The sequence below is a fragment of the Palaemon carinicauda genome, chromosome 3, assembly GCF_036898095.1.
Source record: "Palaemon carinicauda isolate YSFRI2023 chromosome 3, ASM3689809v2, whole genome shotgun sequence".
In the NCBI taxonomy this organism is placed as follows: Eukaryota; Metazoa; Arthropoda; class Malacostraca; order Decapoda; family Palaemonidae; genus Palaemon; species Palaemon carinicauda.
In genome coordinates, this window is record NC_090727.1 from 152,628,062 (window position 1) to 152,638,061 (window position 10,000).

Below are 10,000 nucleotides of genomic sequence, written 5' to 3' on the forward strand. Positions count from 1 at the left end.
ATATATATATATATATATATATATATATATATATATATATATATATATATATATATATATATATATATATATATATAACTTTTACTCTTCTTAAAATATTTCATTTATTATTTCTCTTACGTCTCTTGTAGTTTGTTTATTTCTTCGTTTCCTTTCCTCACTGGGCTATTTTTCCCTGTTCTAACCCTTGAGCTTATAGCATCCTACTTTTCCAACTAGGGTTGTAGCTTAGTTTATATATATATATATATATATATATATATATATATATATATATATATATATATATATATATATATATATATGTGTGTGTGTGTGTGTGTGTGTGTGTGTATGACAGGTATTGAAGATAAGAAAGTATATAAAAAACTTATGAAATTTCTTTATGATATAGATGTATAGACGCCTCTTGTGTAACCATATTATTATTATTATTATTATTATTATTATTATTATTATTATTATTATTATTATTATTATTATTACCGTTTATTTTATCTTCCTCATCCGAGGACCCACTTACCTCAGTTAAACTAATTCCGGGGATTTCCCCGCGTGACGTCACTTCCCAAAACTGGTTAGAGTTAAAGAGCGTTACCAACTCTCTTTATTATCACTATTACTTTTTTTGATTCATTGTTTTCACTATTGATAATGTCGTATAATAGTATGATTTCTCATCTATCATTAATTCTTTGTAATGGAAGCTATTAAAAGTCCCTTTAAGTTAAATTGGTTAAAAAAATGATACGATAAATCTAATTGAATCATTAGTATACATTATTAACTAGAGGGGGCACTCAGTAGAGAGCAGACCTCCGCCGTGGCAGGTTATTTCTCGACCTTTCGCTTGACCGTGGCCTTGATCTTTGACCTTGAACTTACAAAATTTAATCATTTAGAGCTTTTTACATAACGGTTAATCTCTTCAAGTTTCATTACTGTACGATTAAAATTGTGGCCAGGAAGCTGTTCACAAACAAACACACAAATAGGTGGTATTGCATAACCTCCTTCCAACTTCGTTGGCGGAGGTGGAAATGTAACTATACATTACACTGCAGTGCATCAGTACAATTTATACATGTTTAGTTTTTTTTCATCCTTCCAGTGGTTTCTGTGACCGTTCCAGGATCGTTTTGGAAATATTGATATTTAGTCTACATTCCAGAAATTCCAGATGATCTGGAAATTTATGCTCTTAGTCTTTATTCCAGAAATTCGAAGAATACTGTGGGGTTAATTTGTATTCGTTCTTAATCCTGGGAATGCTGGACAAATTTGGATTCTGCATTCCAGTATTCCAGGAATCTTGGGGGAAAGCTTTGCATTCATTATTCGTTCCAGGGTTCCAGTAAATGGTATATTAATTCTTCATACTGGGATTGTTTGATAGAATTTCATTCATTCTTTGTGGATAAAGATTTGTAATCGGTTTTCATTCTTAGATTGCTGGAAATAAAATTGTAATCAGTTCCAGGAATGGTGGAAATATATGTATTTAGTTCCAGAATTGGTAGAAAGGTTTTGTATTCATTCTTGATTCCAGAATTGCTAGAACGATACGTATACATTCTTGATTTCAGAATTGCTGGAACGATTTGTATTCATTCTTGATTCCAGAATTTCTGGAACGATTTGTATTCATTCTTGATTCCAGAATTGCTGGAACGATTTGTATTCATTCTTGATTCCAGAATTGCTGGAACGATTTGTATTCATTTTTGATTCCAGAATTGCTGGAACGATTAGTATTCATTTTTGATTCCAGAATTGCTGGAACGATTTGTATTCATTTTTGATTCCAGAATTGCTAGAACGATATGTATATATTCTTGATTCCAGAATTGCTGGAACGATTTTTACTCATTCTACATTCCAGAATTGCTGGAACAATTTGTATTCATTCTTGATTCTAGAATTGCTGGAACGATTTGTATACATTCTTGATTCCAGAATTGCTGGAGCGATTTGTATTCATTCTACATTCCAGAATTGTTGGAACGATTTGGATTCATTCTTGATTCCAGAATTTCTGGAATAAATTGTATTCATTCTTGATTCCAGAATTGCTGGAACGATTTATATTCATTCTTGATTCCAGAATTGCTGGAACGAATTGTATTCATTCTTGATTCCAGAATTTCTGGAACGATTTGTATTCATTCTTGATTCCAGAATTGCTGGAAAATTTTTGCATTCATTCTTGATTCCAGAATTTCTCTAAAGATATGCAATCTTTCATTTGGTAATACTGGAAAAGCCTTGCATTAAATCTCATTTCTTTGCAAGCCTGGAAACATTTGCATCCAGACTAGGAAAGAAAAATCGAATCTTAGACATAGTGTGCTAATGCAATTGTCTGGGAATGTGCAAATTGTATATGAGAGAAGGTAAGCAAGCAGTGTACATTGTAACGGTAGAGAGAGAGAGAGAGAGAGAGAGAGAGAGAGAGAGAGAGAGAGAGAGAGAGAGAGAGAGAGAGAGAGAGAGAGTTGGGGCTAACTTTGCATACAGTTAGGGAGCTAAGCTGCACCTTAATATGAGGAAAACTTTTCTCGAGTTTATAGAGAGAGAGAGAGAGAGAGAGAGAGAGAGAGAGAGAGAGAGAGAGAGAGAGAGAGAGAGAGATTTCAAAATTTCTGCAAATGTTTTTCAGCTATTTTGAAATACCTTTCAGACTGTAATATTGGCTTATTGTTTTTTTTATTCATATATACATAATTCTTTTCATTCCATCAACCTCTTCCAACTGAAAGGATCATTTGGGCAAATCATCTTTCAGTTCCTTGCATTGTATTTACACGAGGGGTGAGGTTGCAAACCCCTCGGCCCCCCTTGGCACTTGTCTTCCCTAAGTGGCTAAATAGTATGTCACTCTGGTCCCAGTTTCTCGGGCCAGGGTTCGATTCCCCGGCCGACCAAAAGCTATTATCTTTGAGTTGATTCCCCCTTGGGTCTCTGATCCCGAGGTGTAGAGAGAATCCAGATATTAAGGGAGTAAAATATATGGCTTATTTGGATATATATATATATATATATATATATATATATATATATATATATATATGGGGATACCTTAACGTGGCGAAAGGGTTTGTTTATCGCCATGATCAGCAAAGCTGCACTAGTCATGGTCACCCATACTAGGTTGGTTTGCTGTGAGTGATCAGACAAGTCTCCTAACCATCTCCAATCCACAGTGGCCAACTTGGTGATGAAAATGGCCAGACCCTAGACTTGACTAAGGACATGTCTGAGATCTTTGTCCGGTTGTGGACTGACAGCGGCTGTTTATTGTATAATATATATATATATATATATATATATATATATATATATATAGTTTGAGGTCTTTGCCTTTATATAATTTACTGAATGATCCCAAGAAAATCATTAGATAATTGATGCTTCCCAACAGTGTTCCAATATTGCTCATTACTGTGATTAGGAAAATATTATTATTATTATTATTATTATTGTTGTTGTTGTTGTTGTTGTTTTTGTTGTTGTGGTTATTATTATTATTAATATTATTATTATTATTACTACTACTATCACTAGCTAAGCTACAACCCTATTTCGAAAAGCAGGACCCTATAAGCCCAAGGGCTCCAGCGGGGAGAAATAGCCCGGTGAGGAAAGGGAATAAGTTAAATAAACTATATGAGAAGTCATAATTAAAGAATATTATTATTATTATTATTATTATTATTATTATAAAAGTTGCCAAGGGTGTCCCGAAGGATGTTGTTCTGGTCCCTCTGTTGTTTATAGTTAGTAGGATTAGGCTCCTCTTTTAACCATATGTTCATTGATTAGCCAATCTTGTGGCGTCATAAATCATTGGTGTGCATCGTTAGCAGTTTGCGTAAAAGTTTAAAGGCCACTCATGAATGACAGAGGCAAGGGGCAGTGACATCGCCCTATCAAGCAGGACAATGCCCTGGTGATTGACCATATTACATATGATTAGCGCACAAGCGCCCCCTCTCCACCCTAGCTAGGACCAAGGAGTGTTAGGCAATGGCTGATGATAACTCCGCAGATAGACCTACAGGCTTCCCAAACCCCCCTTTTCAGCTCACAAGGATGGTGAGGTTGCAGCGACCAAAGGAAATAATTAATTTGAGCAGGACTCCTCGAACCCCAGTCTGGCAATCACCAGGCAAGGGTGCTACAAGCCTCCACAAACCTAAAAGAGGGATGCTAAAGATTATCTCTCTCTCTCTCTCTCTCTCTCTCTCTCTCTCTCTCTCTCTCTCTCTCTCTCTCAAGGGTAGTTGAACGTGTTCTGAAGAAGTATCTAAATGATCCATCACTTCAGGGTTGGTTACGTCAAGACTTATTTTTTCATATTGTTCCCTCTACTTTTTTTAACCCCAGCCTTTCTCTCTTTTGAAAGTCTGATGAAGAGGGAAGGTCCCCCTTTTTATCACTGATAAAAAAAGGCTACATCTTTCCCGGCAATCTTAACCACTCCCTCCTCCCCCTCCCCTCCCCCCTCCCCCTTTCCAGTCCTCTGCATAAAGGGAAAAGATATGTATGGGGGGAGGCATGAGATATCTACTCAACTGCGTTGACCATTTTACTTCCAACCCTTACGTGGGTGTCTTGTTGACATTTCCCGGAGTCCGGGGGACCCACTCCTCTGATCTTCAGATGTCCGTGCGACGTTTGAGGGCGTCTGACAGGACAATGGGATGTTGCAAATCTAGGAATCATCTTTTCCTGTTTCTGTTTTTTTTTACTCATCTCTCGTGTTGCATATTTTCGTTATCGTTCTCAGACATCTCTTGTGGAAAGTATTGCGTTATTCTTCTGAGGAGAGTTGTTGTTATGTAGGAGGTGCGTTTCTTTTTTTTATGGTGGAGAGCTGCCTTGATTCAGACTTCCATGTAAGTTTAATAAAGGTTTAAAGGATGCTCATGAATGGCAGAGGCAAGGGATAGTGACAACAGTAACATTTTAAAGGGTGCTCATGAATGGCAAAGGCAAGGGACAGTGACGTTGCCTTAGAAGTAGGTGCCCTAGAGACTGACCATATTTACATATGATCTGCGCCCAAGCTCCCTCTCTACCCAAGCTTGGACCAGGGAGGGCAAGACAATGACAGGTAGACCTTTAGACTTCCCCAAAGGCAGAGGTAAGGGACAGTGACATTGCCCTAGCAAGCAGGACAATGTCCAAGAGACTGACCATATATACATATGATTAGCACAAAAACCCCTTTTCCACCTAAGCTAAGACCAGGAAGAGCCTGCCAATGGCTGCTGATGACTCAGCAAGTAGAACTATAGTCTCCTCCAACGGCCCCATCCTTAGCTCACAAGGATGGTGAGGTAGCAGACACTAAAGGAACTAGTGAATTTGAGTGGGAGTCGAACCCCAGTCCGGCGATCGCCAGGCAGTACAGTTTCCAATAAATGAACGGTAATCCATAATTTTTCAGTTATAAAGTAAATTGATTGCTAAAATTATAAATATTGGCAAAAAAGACATAATAACCTTGAAAAAGCGTGGAAATTTTTATAATTCAGTATTTTTTCACTTTTGTTTTAACTTATAAATGATTAAACGTATAAAACTTAGATTAATGTTATTAACCCAATTTATTAGTTATAATCAACTTATGAATGATTAAACCTATAAAACTTAATGTTATTGATCCAAGTTATTAGTTATAATCAACTTATATAAATGATTAAACGTATAAAACTTAATGTTATTGATCCATTTTTTAGTTACAATCTCATCAATAGATGAAAAAGTTTTCTTTTAATGGTTGCAATGGAACAAGATTATTAAAGCTCCCCGTGTTTTCATTCTCCCTCATAACTGATAACATCTTCAAAGAGAGAATAATTCAGTGAGTATACATATACGAGTAGACTGTTCTAAAAAGGCAAATAACATTCCCATGGACAGTGTATATAAGGTTAGCATTATTGCAATTTGTATTAATGGTGCATTTCGAATAGTCCAAATACTGGTCATAATGAATGACTTAAGTATTGTTTATGTTACTGGGTTATTAGGTTGAACGGGTTATAGTTTAAAATTAATGCTCAGAATTATGGGCATAGGGGTGATAGTCATAGTTTTTGCAATTATGACTTTAAGATCAATTGGTTTATGTTGTACAAATTGAGTGATAAGTTGATGCCTTGGTCTGAGATGCTTTGAGTGTCACCTGATAGACCCAATTATTTTCTAGTGTTTGGTAGTGCCATATCCTCTGTACCATGGTCTTCCACTGACTTGGATCAGAGTTTTCTTGCTTGAGGGTACACTCATGCACACTATTCTATCTGTAACAGATGACTTTTAAGTCTTAGCAGTCATTGGTTGATGTTCTTCCTGATAACTGTGTTCCTTTATTAGCTCTTTTCAAAGATGCTTTATAATTAAGGGGCAGACCTTAGATAATCAAGTCAGTTTAGACAGAAATGACCCAGGTAATGTTTTCCCCACAATTTTATGTCTTTGTTAAGTACCTAAAGGGAGCTCTTGAGTATAAAAAAGTCAAGCTTCAAATGGAGCTCTTGAGTATAAAAAAGTCAAGCTTTAAAGGAAGTTCATGAGTATAGAAAATGTCAAGCTTTAAAGGGACTCTATAGCATCAAAAAGTCAAGTTTTAAAGGGAGTTCTTGAGTATTATAAAGTCAAGTTTTAAAGGGAGTTCTTGAGTATTATAAAGTCAAGCTTTAAAGGGAGTTCTTGTGTATCAAAAAGTCAAGTTTTAAAGGGAGTTCTTGAGTATCAAAAAGTTAAGCTTTAAAGGGAGCTCTTGAGTATTATAAAGTCAAGATTTAAAGGGAGTTCTTGAGTATTAAAAAGTCAAACTTTAAAGGGAATTCTTGAGTATCAAAAAGTTAAGCTTTAAAGGGAGTTCTTGAGTGCCAAAAGTCAAGCTTTAAAGGGCGTTCTTGAGTATCAAAAGTCAAGCTTTAAAGGGAGTTCTTGAGTATCAAAAATTTAAGCTTTAAAGGTAGATCTTGAGTATAAAAAGTCAAGCTTTAAAGGGACTCTATAGCATCAAAAAGTCAAGCTTTAAAGAGAGTTCTTCAGTATAAAAAAGTTAATCTTTAAAGGGAGCTCTATAGCATAAAAAGTCAAGTTTTAAAGGTAGAACTTGAGTATCAAAAAGTCAAATTACATGATCAGTTCCTAAGTCCCCCTCTGTACCCAAGTTAGGACCAGGGAAGACCAGGTAACAACTGCTGATGATTTAGTAGGTAAGAACTATAATGGACATAAAGTCCTTGGTTCGATTTATTATTATTATTATTATTATTATTAGCAGCTAAGCAACAACCCTAGTTGCAAAAGCAGGATGCTACAAGCCAAAGAGCTCCAACAGGGGAAAATAGCCCAGTGAGGAAAGGAAATAAGGAGATAAATAAGGTGTATGAGAAGCAATGAATACTGATTATAAATTATCTAAGAACAGTAACAACATTGAAATAGATCTTTCATATATAAACTATGAAGAGAGACTTATGTCAGCTTGTTCAACATAAAAAAACATTCGTTGCAAGTTTGAACTTTTGAAGTTCCACCGATTCAACTGCCTGATTAGGAAGACCATTCCACAATCTGGTCATAGCTGGAATATAACTTATAGAATACTGTATATTATTGAGCCTTGTGATATCCTTTGTTTACTTAAGTAGTGCAGTATGTGCCTGGTAGATAGACAACTGTGAAGGGTGACAACGAGGCCTTGTTGAGAAGGTTAACCCTTTTTGGTATCTTCCCAATTAGTGGGGAATAAGTTGATATATTGTGTTTGTGTATGAATCTATATAGATTGGTTATAACGCATAAAATGTTTTGCTATTTTGTTTATTCTCAGCATTGAAAAGAAAGAAGTACCAGAGTGAAAAAAAAATGAAAATGGTCATAAAAAAGACAAGTTTACGCATTTATATAATTTATACACGCGTCATCATGATTGCATCTTTGAATTATATTTCTTGTTTATCGAAACAATGAACAATGAAGAAAGATAATATAAAGAACAGGAAATCCAGCCAAAAGAAAAAATAAAAATTGCAGGTAGACGCGCAGAACAAGCCTCGCAAAACAATGGTTGTAGGTCAGGCAAGTGACAGGTAGAATGGCAGAGAACGCACCCAGTAAACACCCGGTTGAAATGGTGCGTCGTCTGCAGTGCACCGCGAAAGACCTCGGGCTCTCCTTGCCTCTATTGTTTATTTTTTCCAAAAAGGCGACGTCTAAAATGCGACACGTCCGTCGCCTAAAACCAGACGGCCTACATGTGACCATCACACTTGTTGCTATGGATCCTACGACAAAGTATTGTTGCTATGCAAAGTGGCCAGATTTTGCACAGTGGCCAGATTTGTGTATGCTGATTACAAGTTTCTGTTTAATTTATCGGCAAAGTCGTAGTTATTGTGGGACATTGTGGGCAAGTCCGGAAGAGAAGTTAGGGTGGGGATGGGGTCGTGCCTAGAAAGGCTGGATTTGAAGTGCTAGAAATGGAGATAAAATTGTCGAAAGTGATGCAAATTCACTATGATTACCTCCGCCAACGAAGTTGGGAGGAGGTTGTGTTTTTCGCCCCTGTCTGTGTGATTGTAATTTGTGTGTGTTTGTTTGTGAACAGCTTCCTGGCCACAATTTTAATCGTAGAGAAATGAAACTTGCAGGGATTAACTGTTATATTATAAGCTGCAATTGATGAAATTTTGGAAGGTCTTATTATTACCTTCGCCAAAAAAGTTGGGAGGAGGTTATGTTTTTGCCCCTGTTTGTGTGTTTTTTTTTCGTGGATTTATGTGTTTGTTTGTGAACATCCTCCTGGCCACAATTTTAATCGTAAAATAATGAAACTTGTAGGGATTAACTTTTATCTAAAAAGGGGTAATTTATTGAATTTTCGAAGGTCAAGGTTTAAGTAGTAGGTTGGCCAGGGCACCAGCCACCCATTGAGATACTACCGCTAGACAGTTGTGGGATCCTTTGACTGGCCAGACAGTACTACATTGGATTCTTTTCTCTGGTTACGGTTCATTTTCCCTTTGACTACACATACACCGAATAGTCTGGCCTATTCTTTACATATTCTCCTCTGTCCTCATACACCTAACAACACTGAGGTTACCAAATAATTCTACTTCTCTCAAGGGGTTAACTACTGCAGTGTAATTGTTCAGTGGCTATTTTCCTCTTGGTAAGGGTAGAAGAGACTCTTTAGCTATGGTAAGCAGCTCTTCTAAGAGAAGGACTCTCCAAAATCAAACCATTGTTTTCTAGTCTTGGGTAGTGCCATAGCCTCTGTACCATGGCCTTCCACTGTCTTGGGTTAGAGTTCTCTTGCTTGAGTGTACACTCGGGCACACTATTCTATCTTATTTCTCTTCCTCTTATTTTATAAAATTTTTATAGAATATATAGGTAATATTTATTGTAATGTTACTGTTCTAAAAATATTTTATTTTTCGTTTCCTTTCCTCACCGGGCTATTTTTCCAGTTGGAATCCCCGGGCTCATAGCATCCTGCTTTTTCAACTAATGTTGTAGCTTAGCAAGTAATAATGATAATAATGATAAAGGTCAAGGTCATGGTCAAGCAAAATGTCCAATTGACGTAACCAGCCATATAAGTTTGGACATCGTTGTCACAGAGACTCCAAACTTGCTTCATATTTGAGTGTGTGAAAATCCATGCCAATTAATACATGTTAAGGTCAAAGGTCAAGGTCAAGCATAAGGTCGATAAATAAGATGCCGCGTTGGAGGTCTGCGCTCTACTGAGTGCCCCTCTAGTTATTATTATAGATTGTATTGATGAAATTACTGGTAATATTATTATTGATATTAGAATTCAAATTAACGCCTGTGACTACCAAAGAAAAAAAATGGGATTCATTTCAAGGTTAAGGTCAAAGGTCAAGGTCAAGCGTAAGGTCGATAAATAAGATGCCGCGTTGGAGGTCTGCGCTCTACTGAGTGCCCCTCTAGATATTAT